An 18,767-nucleotide genomic window follows, 5' to 3' on the forward strand; every position below is an offset into this window, starting at 1 on the left:
CCTCGTACACACACGGCTTTGCTCCGTACACCTCGTACACACACGGCTCTGCTCCGTACACCTCGTACACACACGGCTCCGCTCCGTACACCTCGTACACACACAGCTCTGCTCCGTACACCTCGTACACACACGTCTCCGCTCCGTACACCTCGTACACACACGGCTCTCCTCTGTACACCTCGTACACACATAACACACGTGGCTCCGCTCCGTACACCTCGTACACACACGGCTTTGCTCTGTACACCTTGTACACACACGCAGCTCCGCTGTGTACACACAGGGCCCACTCCGTACACCTCGTACACACGTTGCTCCGCTCCGTACACCTCGTACACACGTGGCTCCGCTCCGTATACCTCGTACACACACGGCTCTGCTCCGTACACACATGGCTCCGCTCCGTACACCTCGTAAACACACGGCTCAGCTCCGTACACCTTCTACACACACGGCTTTGCTCCGTACACCTCGTACACACACGCAGCTCCGCTCCGTACACACAGGGCCCACTCCGTACACCTCGTACACACGTGGCTCCGCTCCGCACACCTCGTACACATGTGGCTCCGCACCGTACACCTCGTACACACACGGCTCTGCTCCGTACACCCCGTACAATGAAATATTCAAATTCACCGCACTCTCTTTGGATAATAATGAAAAAGTTGTGCCAATTTATTAGCGTATACTAGGAGCGCAACAGAATATTACAGTATATACGATTAACAACGTTTCGGCTCCACCAGAGCCTTTGTCACGTATTCGCTGCGGAAAAAAGAAATATGCAAAATACAAAATAAAATAAATAACATAAATAAAATAACAATAAAATAATACATTGTAAATGCGATCGGTTGTCCTAGACATCAAGCAGGAGGAGGGAGATGCCCACCCACACAAACGTATAAGGACGTCCATAGAAATGCTGACCAGGGAATCATATGTCTGGGTAAGTTGTGTATCCTGTGGGTAGGGATGATACAATCAGTGCCAGCATAGGAAGACATTGACATAGCCGGAGAGAAGAGGTAGGTTGCAGGATACCACATAAGAAAAAAACATTACATATGTAATATGTATAACAATAGCACAAGTGATTACCTTATTTCAGGCACAAGATAGTGTACAGATGGGGAAAAAAGAATCCCAGCGGTGAGATGTAGGTTCTGCAGAGAACAGTGATAGAGGATTAGCTGGTAAAGAGTGAGAAAATAGCGCTCCTAGGAACTGATAAGATACCTTAGATAATGCACTCCGTACTCTAAGGGTACCGTCACACAGTGCAATTTTGATCGCTACGACGGCACGATTCGTGACGTTCGAGCGATATAGTTACGATATCGCAGTGTCTGACACGCTCCTGCGATCAGGGACCCCGCTGAGAATCGTACGTCGTAGCAGATCGTTTGAAACTTTCTTTCGTCGTCTAGTGTCCCGCTGTGGCGGCATGATCGCATGGTGTAACATATATCGTATACGATGTGCGCATAGTAACCAACGGCTTCTACATCGCACATACGTCATGAAATTATCGCTCCAGCGTCGTACATTGCAAAGTGTGACAGCAGTCTACGACGCTGGAGCGATATTGTTACGATGCTGGAGCGTCACGGATCGTACCGTTGTAGCGATGAAAATTGCACTGTGTGACGGTACCCTAAATGAGGCTCCCTTTGGGTCGTGCGGACCTGATAGAGGCAAACAGCATGTATGTAATATACCTGTGGATATCTAGTAAGCGCCCAGAGAAGCAAGAACCTGTTGTAAGATGTTTACCTGCAATATCGGGATTCAGAGCGGCGCTCCCGCGCTGTGCTCAGTTGCAGCGTGTGTCAGGTCTGTGACAGGGACGGCGTGTGTTTGTTAAATCACCGCCGTACCGGAAGTGGGTAGCGCAAACCGGAAGTGACATACCGCTATTGTGTGGGGCCTCAGTGCGCATATGCAGCTACTGTTGTGGCAACGTTGTAACTAGGTGCTGCTCGTAGCTCAAGTCAGATGGCTGTACGGTGCAGTTACAAGCAATATGGGCATAAGTAGTGACATGGAGGCTAAGTGATAGTTATATAGAACTAGGTAGCAGATACTACTGGGGGAAAAAAAGGGTTACTTTTAAGAAAGGGAGACTGACTATTGAATACAATAAATGCCACTTGATACTTAATACTACAGAGGAACAATGAATGTTAAAAGGGGGCAAAACAAGGTACGGTGGGGGGGGGGGGGGGGGGAGGGGGAGGCTAAAGGCAACTCACCTATACTAGATTTAATGGACGCTGTGCAGTCATATATTAGCGGGTCTGAAAAGAAAGGTACAATAATTAGAGAATATAACAAGGCTCATATTAACCAATCGATCTCCCTATTGAGCCCTTTGGGGGCCAATGTGTCAAGTTTATATATCCAGTGGGTTTCACGTGCTTTGAGGAGTTTAATATGATCGCCCCCTCTTCTGGGGCGAGGGACATGCTCAATCACTTGGAATTTGAGCTGTGCTACAGTATGTCTGGATTTGGAGAAATGCTCTGGTAGTGGTAGCCAGTTTTTTCCACACCTAATGGTAGATTTGTGGCTGGCAATTCTGTCCTTATGTCCTTAATGTGTTGTGTGGTTTCCCCTATATATAGGAGGCCACATGGGCATTTGATTAGATATACGACAAAATTAGAGTCGCATGTATGGAATCCATGCACTGGATAGGACTTTCCTGTTCTTGGGTGGGTTATGGTGTCAGATTTGATGACATTCGAGCAGGCCGCACAATTTAGACACGGAAAAGTGCCATTGCGTCGGGTGCCTAGCAGTCTCTGTGTAGCAGTGGGCCGCTTGCTGCCAACGTCAGCTCTTACGAGTTTGTCACTGATGTTGGGTGGTCTTTTGTTGCACATCAGGGCTGGTTCCTTGAACGGAGAGATGGTGGGGTATGATTTGGCTAGAAGAGGCCAGTGTCTCCTAATAATAGAATGGACTTTGGGTACCAACGGGTGAAACACATGTACAAACGGAATCCTTTCTCGTGTAGTACTAGGGGGCCGAGGTGATGGAGGTGAAAGAATACGTGCTTTCTCCTTAGTAAGAAGTTTAGAAGGGTAACCTCGTGTTAGAAATTTGGAGGTCATGGTATCCAATCTATCGTTGAGTGTTATGGGATCCGAGACAATGCGGGCTACCCTATTGAGCTGAGACCGTGGCAGGCTATCTTTTAATGAGCGTGGATGGCAGCTGGTATATTGTAAAAGGCTGTTGCAGTCAGTTGGTTTGCAATAAACATCAGTGGAAAGATTTCCATTGATGTCCTTGATGACTTTGGTGTCCAAAAAGGGTACTGAGTTGGCATCAGAGTGAATAGTGAACTGGAGTTCTGGGAGAATCGAGTTGAGGTACAAGTGAAAGGTTTGCAATGTGTCTGAAGTGCCTGTCCAGATGAGAAAAATGTCATCGATGTAGCGATGATAACATAAAACATGTTGTAGGTACAATCCATTAGTGAATACATGTATTTTTTCAAAATGGTTCATAAACGCATTAGCGTAGGCTGGCGCAACGTTCGAACCCATTGCGGTCCCGCACTTCTGGATATAGAAGGTATCCTCAAATAGGAAGTAATTCTCATATAACACTAGTGTAAGCAGGTCTATGCAAAATTGGATCGCGTCATCTGATATTGAAGATTGACATAATAGGTCTTTAGTAGCCTCAATGCCTTTCGTATGTTGAATTGATGTATAGAGACTATTGACGTCTAGTGTGACGAGGATACTATCAGGTGGCACTCTGTTGAGTCGTTTGATGATATTAAGGAAGTGACCGGTGTCCAGGAGAAAAGATTGGGTGGATTTAATCAAAGGTGTCAGAATCCTCTCCAGAAAGACTGACAGAGGAGACAGCACAGAATCTGTTGAAGCCACTATAGGGCGGCCTGGGGGATTGAGTAGTGATTTATGGATCTTAGGCAACACATAAAAGACCGGTGTTATCGGGTGGGGATTAGTGAGGAAGGTTGCTGTTTTCTGATCGATGGTGTGCTGAGTCAAGTAGGTGTCAATGACACTCTTGATCTTACGACTAATGGCTGCAACCGGATCCCTGGGTATGGTTTCATAGGTATTTGTGTCTGCTAATTGACGATAAATTTCCCCCATGTATTGTGTACGATTCATCACTACGATTGCTCCCCCTTTGTCCACTGGCTTCACTATAATGGAATTGTTAGAGTGAAGAGAGGACAGAGCCTGTTTTTCCGTGGAAGACAGTTTGGAGTGAGGAGGAAACAGACCAAGACGTTGTTGGTGTATCAGAGAGTCTACTTCCTGATCTACTAGGGAAATGAATGTTTCTGTGGCATGATAGGTCCTAGGAGGGCAGAAGTTACTATGATTACGAAGACCAAGGGTAGTGATAGACAACGCCGGTGGCGTGCCATCATCCCTTGAGGGCATTGGAGTACGTATATTGTCCATATTGAGTCCAAAGTGGGTCTTCAACCTAATAGTCCGGTAGAAACTCTCTAAGTCTTTCTTCAGCTGCAGAGCGTCCCAATTAGGTGTAAGGCAAAATGAGAGTCCCTTTTGGAGCACTGAGAGTTCTGCGGGGGAAAGAAGGTAGTCGGATATGTTGATCACTAGGTTCGTTGTCTCACCTGTGATCTTGTTGTCATTCTTTCGCTTTGCTCTCCTTGTAGCACCGTGATGTCCCCCTCTGCGTCCCTTGGATAAAAAACGACGACGGCTGGAATTGGCTGAGGTGTCGCTCTCGGAACTGTAGGAACCATTTCTGCGTGGATACCGCGACTGGCGCCAGGTGGAGGTAGAAGAGTCGGTCCATTTGTAGACTCTATTATTAGCGTACACCCCGTACACACACGGCTCTGCTCCGTACACACGTGGCTCTGCTCCGTACACCCCGTACACACGTGGCTCTGCTCCGTACACCCCGTACACACGTGGCTCCGCTCCGTACACCTCGTACACACGTGACTCCGCTCCGTACACACGTGGCTCCGCTCCGTACACCTCGTACACACGTGGCTCTGCTCCGTACACCTCGTACACACACGGCTCCGCTCCGTACACCTCGTACACACACGGCTCCGCTCCGTACACCTTCTACACACACGGTTTTGCTCTGTACACCTCGTACACACACGCAGCTCCGCTCCATACACACATGGCTCCGCTCCGTACACCTTCTACACACACGGCTCCGCTCCGTACACCTCGTACACGCGTGGCTCCGCTCTGTACACCCCGTACACACATGGCTCCGCTCCGTACACCTCGTACACATGCGGCTCCGCTCCGTACACCTCGTACACACGCGGCTCCGCTCCGTACACCTCGTACACACGGCTCTGCTACATCCAGCCTGTAAACCCCTCCTGACCCCACACATAAACTTCCCCTCATCCAGCACCATGACAACCAGCACAGCAGAGTCCTGCATACACTGAGGCCCCTGATCATGTGACCCCTGACTCCTCCCCTCCTGTGACCTCATCACAGGTCCTGTGCGCACAGAGCAGCCATATATGTGGTGTGCGGCTCTGCAGGTGGAGGTAGGTGCTGGAGATTCCCCATTACTGGGGGGGCAGTAACCCCTTCAGTATGGAGACTACTTTGCTGTAATCTGTCATCTCATAAACCCTATTTACCTGCAGATTTAGGGTTACATTGCTCCCAGGCTGCATTACTGACAGTGAGGTAAGGGGAGAAAGATTAAAGGGGTTATCCACTACTAGGACCACCCCTTTTTGATCAAAATGTTTGGCCTTGATAAAATAATAAGGCCGGGGTAATACTGTATGGAAAATCGGTCGGAGTCTCCCTGCCGAGAGTCGCGCAAGTGTTCTCTCTCTATGGTTAGCCGAGTGCAGGGTGATTTTAACATGAGCTTGTACATACAGCAATTCTGTCAGTTACCCCACTTTTTCAAAGGAAATATTCATCAAAACACACACACACACTATATATATATATATATATATATATATATATTTATATATATATATATTTATATTAGATTAAAAGCCAGCAAATCATCTGCCACGCACTCTATAATCACAGAGTGACAGGTTAGCATAGAATAGATGTGTGTGTGTGTATATATATATATATATTAGTGGCCAGAGAAATGCCCACACAGAAATTTGCCAACTGCAGCATCACAGAGTTTCAGATCTATGATATTTGAGGTGCAAGGTGAGTTTACATATGTGAAAATTGCCGACAGACTGAATTATAGGTTAAATAGTCTGCAGGACAGTCTGATAGTATATGCATGTATACGTGAGATGCTCTGCAGGGCAGAATAATAACGAATTATAGGTGAGATGCTCTGCAGGACAAAGAATAGTATAGCGTTATAGGTGAGATGTTCTTCAGCAGGGCAAGTATACATGAGATGCTCTGCAGGGCAGAGAATAGTATAGAGTTATAGGTGAGATGCTCTGCAGGACAAGGGGATAGTATGCAAGTATACGTGAGATGCTCTGCAAGGCAGAAGGATAGTACAGAGTTATAGGTGAGATGCTCTGCAGGACGTAGAATTCTAGGTTAAATGCACTGCAGAACAGGGGGATGGTATACAGGTATACGTGAGATGCTCTGCAGGGTAGGAGAATAATATAGAATTATAGGTGAGATGCTCTGCAGGACATAGAATTATAGGTTAAATACACTGCAGGACAGGGGGATAGTATATGCATGTATACGTGACATGCTCTGCAGGGCAGGAGAATAATATAGAGCTATAAGGCTAGTTTCACACTAGCGTTCCCCTGATGTGCGGCGGGCTGCGGACTTCCTCCGTGAAGCCCCACCCTCGGCCGCACCTCCGCTGTTATCTCCGCCTACATCTGTATGCAGCCCGCATGCGACCTGCGTACCTATATTTAACATTAGGTACGCGGGTCGTGCGGCTGTATGCGGATGGTGCCGCATGCGTCGTTTTGACGATGCGGGAAAAAAAAAAACTACATGGCTGCGTCTCCGCTGGTCGCCGCATCGTCAAAACGACGGGGAGGTGCGGCCAGGGGCGGGGCTTCACGGAGGAAGTCTGCAGCCCGCCGCACATCAGGGGAACGCAAGTGTGAAACTTCTGCAGCACAGAAGAATGGCAGTGAAAATTACCCACACAGAAAACTACCCACAAGTTTATTAGGAACAGTTTATTAACCCCTTCGCGACATGCGCTGTACTAGTACTGCGCTGCCGGCACTGCATTTGTGCCAGCAGCAGTACTAGTACGGCGTACCGATCACCGCGGTCTCGCTCTGAGCGCCGCAGTGATCGGGTGCGGGTGTCAGCTGTATATGACAGCTGACACCCCGCAGCAATGCCCACGATCGGTGGTAGCGCCGATCGCGGGCATTTAACCTCTCTGATGCCGCTGTCAGTAGTGACAGCGGCATAGAGGGGGATCGCGCAGGGACGGGGGCTCCCTGCGCTCTCCCACCGGAGAAACGCGATGAGAGCGCGTTGCTCCGGTGACCCGGAAGGAGTCCCCGGATCCAAGATGGCCGCGGGACTCCTTCCGGGTCATGAAATGACCTGGCTAGCCGGCGCCTTCTGAGAGTTGCTGAGAGCAGGCGCCGGAAAGCCACCTAAGCTTGTCTGTCAGATCGTTGATATGACAGAGTGCTATGCACAGTGTCAGATCAACGATCTGATCTAATACAGTGATGTCCCACCCTGGGACAATGGTAGAAAGTTAAAGAAAAAAAATAGAATGTATAAAAAAATAAATAAATCCCCAAATAAAGAAAAAAAAATTCCCAGTAAATCCATTTATTTATGTAAATTAAAAAAAAACAATAAAAGTACACATATTTGGTGTCGCCGCGTCCGTAACGACCCGCTCTATAAAACTATCCCACTAGTTAACCTCTTCAGTGAACACCGCAAAAAAAAAAAAAAAAAAAACAAGGCAAAAATCATTGCTTTATTATCATACAGGCGAACAAAAAGTGGAATAACGCGATCAAAACGACGGATATAAATAACCATGGTATGGCTGAAAACATCATCTTGTCCCGCAAAAAAAAAGCCGCCATACAGCGTCATCAGCAGAAAAATAAAACAGTTATAGCTCTCAGAATAAAGCGATGCAAAAACAATTATTTTTTTATATAAAATAGTTTTTATTGTGTAAAAGCGCCAAAACATAAAAAAATGATATAAATGAGGTATCGCTGTAATCGTACTGACCTGAAGAATAAAGCTGCTTTATCCATTTTACCACACGTAGAACGGTATAAACGCCTCCCCCTTAAAAGAATTTCAGGAATTGCTGGTTTTTGTTCATTCCGAATCATAAAAATCGGAATAAAAAGCGATCAAAAAATGTCATCTGCCCGAAAATGTTACCAATAAAAACGTCAACTCGTCCCGCAAAAAACAAGACCTCACATGACTCTGTGGGCCAAAATATGGATAAATTATAGCTCTCAAAATGTGGTGATGCAAAAACTATTTTTTGCAATAAAAAGCGTCTTTTAGTGTGTGACAACTGCCAACCCTAAAAATCCGCCAAAAAAACGCTATAAAAGTAAATCAAACCCCCCTTCATCACCCCCTTAGTTAGGGAAAAATAATAAAATGTAAAAAAAATGTATTTATTTCCATTTTCCCGTTAGGGCTAGGGTTAGGGTTACCATTGGGATTAGGGTTAGGGGTGTGTTTGGATTAGGGTTTCAGTTATAATTGGGGGGTTTCCACTGTTTCGGCACATCAGGGGCTCTCCAAACGCGACATGGCGTCCGATCTCAATTCTAGCCAATTCTGCTTTGAAAAACTAAAACACTGCTCCTTCCCTTCCGAGTTCTCCTGTGCGCCCAAACAGTGGTTCCCCCCAACATATGGGGTATCAGCGTTCTCAGGACAAGTTTGACAACTTTTGGGGTCTAATTTGTCCTGTTACCCTTGGGAAAATAAAAACGTGGGGGCTAAAATGTCATTTTCGTGGAAAAAAAATATTTTTTATTTTCACGGCTCTGCGTTATAAACTGTAGTGAAACACTTGTTGGTTCAAAGCTCTCACAACACATCTAGATAAGTTCCTTGGGGGGCCTAGTATCCAATATGGGGTCACTTGTGGGGGGTTTCTACTGTTTAGGTACATCAGGGGCTCTGCAAATCAACATGACGCCTGCAGACCAATCCATCTAAGTCTGCATTTCAAATGGCGCTCCTTCCCTTCTGAGCTCTGCCATGCACTCAAACAGTGGTTCCCCCCAACATATGGTGTATCAGCGTACTCAGGACAAATTGGACAATAACTTTTGTGGTCCAATTTCTCCTGTTACCCTTGGCGAAAAAAAAAAATTGCGGGCTAAAACATCATTTTGTGGAAAGAAAAAATGATTTTTTAATTTTCACACCGCAACATTCTAAACTTTAGTGAAACAATTGGGGGTTAAAAGTGCTCACCACACATCTAGATAAGTTCCTTAGGGGGTCACTTGTGGGGGGTTTCCACTGTTAAGGCACGTCAGGGGCTCTCCAAATGCGACATGGGTTCCGATCTCAATTTCAGCCAATTTTGCATTGAAAAGTCAAATGGCGCTTCTTCCCTTCCGAGCTCTGCCATGCGCTAAATCAGTGGTTTATCCCCATATATGAAGTATCGGCGTACTCAGGACAAATTGCACAACAACTTTTGGGGTCCAATTTATCCTGTTACCCTTGGGGAAAAAAAATTGGGGGCAAAAAGATCATTTTTTGTGAAAATGAATAAGAATTTTTTTTTACGGCTCTACATTATAAACTTCTGTGAAGCACGTGGGGGTTCAAAGTGCTCACCACACATCTAGATTAGTTCCTTAGAGGGTCTACTTTCCAAAATGGTGTCACTTGTAGGGGTTTCCACTGTTTAGGCACATCAGGGGCTCTCCAATCGTGACATGGGCTCCGATCTCAATTCCAGCAAATCTTGCATTGAAAAGTCAAATGGCGCTCCTTCCCTTCCGAGCTCTGCCATGTGCCCAAACTGTGGTTTACCCCCACATATGGGGTATCGGCGTACTCAGGACAAATTGTACAACGACTTTTGTGGTCCAATTTTTCCTGTTACCCTTGGTAAAATGAAACAAATTGGACCTGAAGTAAAAATTTTGTGAAAAAAAAGTTAAATGTTAAATTTTTTTTAAACATTCAAAAAATTCCTGTGAAGCACCTGAAGGGTTAATAAACTTTTTGAATGTGGTTTTGAGCACCTTGAGGGGTGTAGTTTTTAGAATGGTGTCACTTTTGGGCATTTTCTGTCATATAGACCCCTCAAAGTCACTTCAAGTGTGAGGTGGTCCGTAAAAAAAATGGTTTTGCTAATTTTGTTGCAAAAATGAGAAATCGCTGGTCAACTTTTAATCCTTATAACTCTCTAACAAAAAAAATGTATGTTTCCTAAATTGTGCTGATGTACAGCAGACATGTGGGAAATGTTGTTTATTAACTATATTGTGTGATATAACTCTCTAATTTAAGGGCATAAAAACTAAAAGTTTGAAAATTGCTAATATTTCATAATTTCTGACAAATTTTTGTTTTTTTCACAAATAAATGCAAGTCATATCAAAGAAGTTTTACCACTTTCATGAAGTACAATATGTCACGAGAAAACAATGTCAGAATCACCAGGATCCGTTGAAGCGTTTCAGAGTTATGACCTCATAAAGTGACAGTGGTCAGAATTGTAAAAATTGGCCCTGTCACTTAGGTGAAAATAGGCTTTGGGGTGAAGGGGTTAAGGAGGTCTAATAACAACAATAACTTCAGTTTATTAAACAATCATTGCAAACCTGCAAATAATTAGCCGCCGGGTGATTGTCCTTGACTTCCATGGGCTCCATTGAAATACAATACAGCACAACACAGGCAGCAAAGAAAATGCAGAATGAATTTCAACAAAGGTCTCCGGGCCCAGTTTACTTCTACAGGTTCGGATCACTCATCCCTACTCCCAGAGTACGGATTCTGTTCTTAGGAGTTGTCATTCCACTGTGCTAACAATAATTCCACTCTCAGTTTGGTGTGTCTGGGCCTAGAGACCCTTATTCCACTCTCATTGTGGTGTGTCTGGGCCTAGAGACCCTTATTCCACTCTCATTGTGGTTTGTCTGGGCCTAGAGACCCTTATTCCACTCTCATTGTGGTGTGTCTGGGCCTAGAGACCCTTATTCCACTCTCATTGTGGTGTGTCTGGGCCTAGAGACCCTTATTCCACTCTCATTGTGGTGTGTCTGGGCCTAGAGACCCTTACTCCACTCTCATTGTGGTGTGTCTGGGCCTAGAGACCCTTATTCCACTCTCATTGTGGTGTGTCTGGGCCTAGAGACCCTTATTCCACTCTCATTGTGGTGTTTGTGGGCCTAGAGACCCTTATTCCACTCTCATTATGGTGTGTGTAGGCCTAGAGACCCTTACTCCACTCTCATTGTGGTGTGTGTGGGCCTAGAGACCCTTACTCCACTCTCATTGTGGTGTGTGTGGGCCTAGAGACCCTTATTCCACTCTCATTGTGGTGTGTGTGGGCCTAGAGACCCTTATTCCACTCTCATTGTGGTGTGTGTGGGCCTAGAGACCCTTATTCCACTCTCATTATGGTGTGTGTGGGCCTAGAGACCCTTATTCCACTCTCATTATGGTGTGTGTGGGCCTAGAGACCTTTATTCCACTCTCATTGTGGTGTGTCTGGGCCTAGAGACGCTTATTCAAATCCACTCTGCATTTCCTTTCATTCTATGCCTGCCTACACCTGCAGTATATGTGTGTGATACATAACTAGGTAGAGTCTGTTCACTCTTAGCGGAGCTACTATGGCACTTCCGCTCCTCTGACAGAATCTCACTTTTCTGCGGTGCCTTCTGGGCTTTCAGGACCAACTATCTCTGCCAGCGGCACCTGCTTTTGGTGGGCTCCCACTGAGATGATAATGTATTAGAAGTGACCTGCAGTCCCATGTAACTCCACAGATAATACAGAGATACTTTTTGTGAGTACTGATAGCAGTGATGGCTCTTCTGGATCACACTACTGCTGGTTCTGCATGTGCTGCTGTTCTGGGCTGGTGGGAGGAGTAAGACCTTTCACACTTCCGTTTTTACAATCTGCAAAATGTTGAAAAGACGGATCCTGTGCAGATTGTAAAAACAGGTTCACTGGGCCCATTTTTCTGACAGACCCGTCGAGGCTATGTGCACCTGTTGTGTATGCGTCTTCGCAGCAGTTTTCCGCTGCGAAAACGCATACACAACCCAGGTTAAAAATAATTTAAAAAAATTAAAAATCACAATATTCTTACCTTCCGGCGACCCGCGCAGCATTACCAATGCTCCTGGCAGCTGGCGTTCCGAGTAATGCCTTGCGTGCAATGACCTCTGATGACATCGCGGTCTCAGGTCATTCCGCAATGCATTACTGGGAACGCCAGCTGCCAGGAGCATCGCGAGCATCGGCAACGCTAAGCGGGACGCCGGAAGGTGAGAAAATATATATATATATATATATATATATATATATATATATATATATATATATATATATATATATAAAAATATGTGTGTGTGTATGTATGTATATATATATATATATATATATATATATTTTATTATTTTATTTTATTTTTTAACCCCTTAGCGACCGCCGATACGCCTTTTAACGGCAGCCGCTAAGGGTACTTAAACCACAGCGCCGTTAATTAACGGCGCTGTGGAAAAAGTGAATAGCGCCCCCCAGAGGCCGATTTTCTCCGGGGTCTCGGCTGCCGGGGGTAGCCGAGACCCCAGAGAACATAATTCGGGTTTTTTTTAACCCACCCCGCATTTGCGATCGCCGGTAATTAACCGTTTACCGGCGATCGCAAAAAAAAAAAACGCGATCTCTTTTTAATTTCTCTGTCCTCCGATGTGATCGCACATCGGAGGACAGAGAAAAGGGGTCCCAGGTGGCCCCCCAATACTCACCTATCTCCCCCGATGCTCCTCGTGTCTCCCGGTGGGCGCCGCCATCTTCAAAATGGCGGGCGCATGCGCAGTGCGCCCGCCGGCCGGCACCGGGAGAATCTTTGGGGTCTCGGCTGCCGGGGTTAGCCGAGACCCCAAAGAGCATGATCGGGGTCGGTTTTACCGACCCCTGTTTTGCGATCGCCGGTAATTAACTGTTTACCGGCGACCGCAAAAAAAAAGAAAAAGTAAAGTGTAATTCTCTGTCCTCTGATGTGATCGCACATCAGAGGACAGAGAAATAGGGGGATTCGGGGACCCTACAATACTCACCTGTGTCCCTGGATCCTCTTGCTGCTCCTCCTGGCCGCCGGCAGAAGAAAATGGCGGGCGCATGCGCAGTGCGCCCGCCATCTGTCTCCATCTGCCGGCCAGCAGGAGAACAGCAGTTGGGGTTAGGGGTAGGGGTAGGGTTAGGGGTAGGGTTAGGTTAGGGGTAGGGTTAGGGTTAGGGCTAGGGTTGGGGCTAAATTTAGGGTTCGGGTTGGGGCTAAATTTAGGGTTAGGGTTGGGGCTAAATTTAGGGTTAGGCTTCTTTCACACTTACGTCGGTACGGGGCCGTCGCAATGCGTCGGCCCGACATACCGACGCACGTTGTGAAAATTGTGCACAACGTGGGCAGCAGCTGTAGTTTTTCAACGCATCCGCTGCCCAATCTATGTCCTGGGGAGGAGGGGGCGGAGTTACGGCCACGCATGCGCGGTCAGAAATGGTGGATGCGACGTACAAAAAAACGTTTCATTGAACGTTTTTTTGTGCCGACGGTCCGCCAAAACACAACGGATCCAGTGCACGACGGACGCGACGTGTGGCCATCCGTCACGATCCGTCGGCAATACAAGTCTATGGGCAAAAAACGCATACTGCGGGCACATTTGCAGGATCCGTTTCTTGTCCAAAACGACGGATTGCGACGGAATGCCAAACGACGCAAGTGTGAAAGTAGCCTTAGGGCTAGGGTTAGGGTTGGGGCTAAAGTTAGGGCTAGGGTTGGGGCTAAAGTTAGGGTTAGAGCTGGGATTAGGGTTAGGGTTTGGATTAGGGTTGGTATTAGGGTTAGGGTTGGCATTAGGGTTACGCTTGGGATTAGGGTTAGGTTTGGGATTAGGGTTAAGGTTATGGTTGTGATTAGGGGTGTATTGCGATTAGGGTTAGGTTTGAGGTTAGGGTTGAGATTAGGATTAGGGGTGTGTTGGATTTAGGGTTTTGATTAGGGTTATGGTTAGGGTTGACATTAGGGTTGTTTTGGGGTAAGGGTTGTGATTATGGTTAGGGTTAGTGATTAGGATTATGGATCAGGTTGGGATTAGGGTTAGGGGTGTGTTGGGGTTAGGGTTGGAGCTAGAATTGGGGGGTTTCCACTGTTTAGGTACATCAGGGGGTCTCCAAACACGACAGCCAATTTTGCGCTCAAAAAGTCAAATGGTGCTCCCTCCCTTCTGAGCTCTGCTGTGCGCCCAAACAGTGGGTTACCCCCACATATGGGGCATCAGCGTACTCGGGATAAATTGGACAACAACTTCTGGAGTCCAATTTCTCTTGTTACCCTTGTGAAAATAAAAACTTGGGGGCTACAATATCTTTTCTGTGAAAAAAAAAATATTTTTTATTTTCACGACTCTGCATTCTAAACTTCTGTGAAGCACTTGGGCATTCAAAGTTCTCACCACACATCTAGATAAGTTCCTTCGGGGGTCTAGTTTCCAAAATGGGGTCACTTGTGGGGGGTTACTACAGTTTAGGTACATCAGGGGCTCTGCAATCGCAACATAATGCCCACAGACCATTCTATCAAAGTCTGCATTCCAAAAAGGCGCTCCTTCCCTTCCGAGCTCTGCCGTGCGCCCAAACAGTGGTTTACCCCCACATATGGTGCATCAGCGTACTTGGGATAAATTGGACAACAACTATTGCAGTCCAATTTCTCCTGTTACCCATGTGAAAATAAAAACTTGGGGGCTACAATATCTTTTTTGTGGAAAAAAAAATATTTTTTATTTTCACGACTCTGCATTCTAATCTTCTGTGAAGCACTTGGGCATTCAAGGTTCTCACCACACATCTAGATAAGTTCCATGGGGGGTCTAATTTCCAAAATGGGGTCACTTGTGGGGGATTTCTACTGTTTAGGCACATCAGGGGCTCTCCAAACGCGACATGGCGTCCGATCTCAATTCCAGCCGATTCTACATTGAAAAAGTAAAACGGCACTCTTTCTCTTCCAAGCTCTGCGGTGCGCCCAAACAGTGGTTTACCCCCACATATTGGGTATCGACGTACTCAGGAGAAATTGCACAACAACTTTAGTGGTCTAATTTCTCCTGTTACCCTTGTGAAAATAAAAATTTGTGGGCAAAAAGATCATTTTTGTGTAAACAAAAGCGATTTTTTATTTTCACGGCTCTACGTTATAAACTTCTGTGAAGCACTTGGGGGTTCAAAGTGCTCACCACACATCTAGATAAGTTCCTTAAGGGGTCTAGTTTCCAAAATGGTGTCACTTGTGGGGAGTTTCCACTGTTTAGGCACATCAGGGGCTCTCTAAACGTGACATGGTGTCCGATCTCCATTCCAGCCAATTCTGCATTGAAAAAGTCAAACGGCACTCCTTCACTTCTAAGTTCTGCGGTGCGCCCAAAAAGTGGTTTACCCCCACATATGGGGTATTGGCGTATTCAGAAGAAATTGCATAACAAAATTTATGGTTACATTTCTGTTTTTACACTTGTGAAAATAAAAAAAATGGTTCTGAATTAGGATGTTTGCAAAAAAAAAGTTAAATGTTCATTTTTTCCTTCCACATTGTTTCAGTTCCTGTGAAGCACGTAAAGGGTTAATAAACTTCTTGAATGTGGTTTTGAGAACCTTGAGGGGTGTAGTTTTTAGAATGGTGTCACACTTCATTATTTTCTATCATATAGACCCCTCAAAATGACTTCAAATGTGATGTGGTCCCTAAAAAAAAAATGGTGTTGTAAAAATGAGAAATTGCTGGTCAAATTTAACCCTTATAACTCCCTAACAAAAAAAATTTTGTTTCCAAAATTGTGCTGATGTAAAGTAGACATGTGGGAAATGTTATTTATTAACTATTTTTCGTGACATATCTCTCTGATTTAAGGGCATAAAAATACAAAGTTTGAAAATTGCAAAATTTTAAAAATTTTCGCCATATTTCCGTTTTTTTTCATAAATAATCGCAAGTAATATCGAAGAAATGTTACCACTAACATGAAGTACAATATGTCACGAAAAAACAATCTCAGAATCAGCGGGATCCGTTGAAGCGTTCCAGAGTTATAACCTCATAAAGTGACAGTGGTCAGAATTGCAAAAATTGGCCTGGTCATTAAGTACCAAATTGGCTCTGTCACTAAGGGGTTAACATTATATCTTGTTACTATTGATGCTGCATAGGCATTAGCGACGGATTGCGACAGACGGCCTCACATTTCATTTGTTGTTTGCTGGATCCGTCAAAAATTGTTTGTCTGGTGGCCGGTGATGACGGACAAAGTAACCTTTTTTGTCTCTGTTGAAAAAACAGACAGCGACGGATCTGTTTTTTTAAACTGAGTATTCTCCGATTTTTTTTTTTTTAGGATCCAATAGCCGGATAAGCTAGCCTGATCTGGCGAAAAAAACGGATCCGTCGCATCAGTTTTTCACAATCTGCGACGGATCCTTTTTTAAAAAAAAAATTCGACGGATTGCGATTGATGGAAAAAAAAACGATGTGTGAAAGGAGCCTTAAACAGCAGAATATAACTCCAAGTAAATCAAACTTTTGTGAAATCAAACTGTCCACTTAGGAAGCAACACTGACTGACAATCAATTTCACATGCTGTTGTGCAAATGGAATAGACAACAGATGGAAATTATTGGCAATTATCAAGACACACTCAATAAAGGAGTGGTTCTGCAGGTGGGGACCACATCTCAGAACCAATGCTTTCTGGCTGATGTTTTTGTCACTTTTGAATGTTGGTTGTGCTTTCACACTCATGGTAGCATGAGACGGATTCTACAACCCAGACAAGTGGCTCAGGTAGTGCAGCTCATCCAGAACGGCACATCAATGCGAGCTCTGGCAAGAAGGTTTGCTGTGTCTGTCAGCATAGTGTCCAGAGGCTTGAGGCGCTACCAGGATACAGGCCAGTACACCAGGAGACGTGGAGGGGGCCGTAGGAGGGCAACAACCCAGCAGCAGGACTGCTACTTTAGCATTTGTGCAAGGAAGAACTGGAGGAGCACTGCCAAAGTCCTGCAAAATGACCTCCAGCAGGCCACAAATGTGCATGTGTCTGCACAAACGGTTAGAAACCGACTCCATGAGGATGGTCTGAGTACCCGACGTCCACAGATGGGGGTTGTGCCCACAACCCAACACCGTGCAGGATGCTTGGCATTTGCCACAGAAAACCAGGATTGCCAAATTCGCCACTGGCACCCTGTGCTCTTCACAGATGAAAGCAGATGTGACAGACGTGACAGAGTCTGGAGAAGCCGTGGAGAGCGATCTGCTGCCTGCAACATCCTTCAGCATGGCCACACAGCCTTCCGTGTGCTAACCAAAGGTATCCTGACTGCCATTAGGTACAGGGATGAGATCCTCAGACCCATTGTGAGACCATATGCTGGTGCGGTTAGCCCTGGGTTCCTTCTGATGCATGACAATGCCAGACCTCATGTGGCTGAAGTGTGTCAGCAGTTCCTGTATGATGAAGGCATTGATGCTATGGACTGGCCCGCCCGTTCTCCAAACCTGAATCCAATCAAGCAAATCTGGGAGACCATATTATAACAGTGTGTTCCTCCCCCAGCCTGTATCCATGGGCTGCAATGTAATCAGGCTTGAGTCAAAAGTAGGTGGAGCCCTCCCTCATGAGGGGTGGATCCCAGGACTGAGCACAATAGACTCATGAGTCAGTTGTGTGGTGACTTGAAAAGGGCTGATTTCTTATGCTGAGGTGAGATCCTGGTGCCCGCATGGAGGGTTAAAAGCTGCCACGTGAAATGATGTTATGTCCTTCATCTGTTGGATCCAGTGAACCCATCCCAGGATTATTTCTGTCTTTTCCCTGGCGTCGGATTACCGGGTGGTGCCCCAGGATCTACTCCCTTTGTGTGGACTCATTATGGACGCTGCAGAATTACTTTCATTTGTGTTGTCCCAGTTACCTGTTCCAATAAATCTTGTTGGATTGTTTATTGGCCTGGTGTCTCTTTCTGCTCTATCGCATAAACCGTCACAAACTGGTGGCAAGCAGTGGGGTTAGAGCAGAGGGAATGGAGGACAGCGGCTCCTCAATGTCTGGAACCGGAACCTCAGAATACAGGAACTGGACTGTGGGGAGTTTACAAACAAAAGGCCCATGAATTAGGAGTCTGCTATAAAGGACTGACCAAGGACCAGCTAATTTAAGGCTTTGGAAGAAGCTTACCTGCAAGATGAAACCGAAGAAGGATTCCCACAGCAAAGGGAGGAAAGACAGGAGCTGCAGGTATATACCCCAAAAAGTCAGTGGGTTGTGTGGAATGAGGATGAGATGGCATTGCTTGGGGATGAGGCCACCATAGAGGATAAGACTGAGGCTATGCATACAGCTAAGGAGAGGCAGCTAGAAGCTCCAGACAGACTGTAACCCACCATGAGGGAATTCCCAAGGGTGTCCCGTAAGGACTTTAAGCTGTTTAATGAGGCTGCAGGCGACATTGAGGGCTTCTTCCAGGACTTCGAACAGCAATGACGATTAATGGAAGTC

The 18,767-nt window shown here is 45.9% G+C and overlaps 1 protein-coding gene and 1 long non-coding RNA gene across 2 annotated transcripts in view; one reads left to right on the top strand and one right to left on the bottom strand.

Annotated features, from left to right (window-relative positions):
• Positions 1-695: 695 nt before the first annotated feature.
• LOC138663771 (uncharacterized) lies at positions 696-4,984 on the bottom strand. The gene is made up of 4 exons (XR_011318233.1): positions 4,646-4,984; positions 2,262-2,306; positions 1,108-1,172; positions 696-969 (listed from the first exon to the last, which is right to left on the bottom strand). It is a non-coding gene; the product is annotated as an uncharacterized lncRNA (long non-coding RNA).
• Positions 4,985-5,502: 518 nt separating this feature from the next.
• The window catches only part of LOC138663766 (oocyte zinc finger protein XlCOF22-like), a 37,078-nt gene continuing 23,813 nt past the window's right edge, over positions 5,503-18,767 (top strand). The window contains exon 1 of the mRNA XM_069750105.1: positions 5,503-5,560. The gene's annotated coding sequence lies outside the window, so the exon portion shown is untranslated. The remainder of the gene's footprint in view (positions 5,561-18,767) is intronic.

This window comes from Ranitomeya imitator, chromosome 2, assembly GCF_032444005.1.
Source record: "Ranitomeya imitator isolate aRanImi1 chromosome 2, aRanImi1.pri, whole genome shotgun sequence".
In the NCBI taxonomy this organism is placed as follows: Eukaryota; Metazoa; Chordata; class Amphibia; order Anura; family Dendrobatidae; genus Ranitomeya; species Ranitomeya imitator.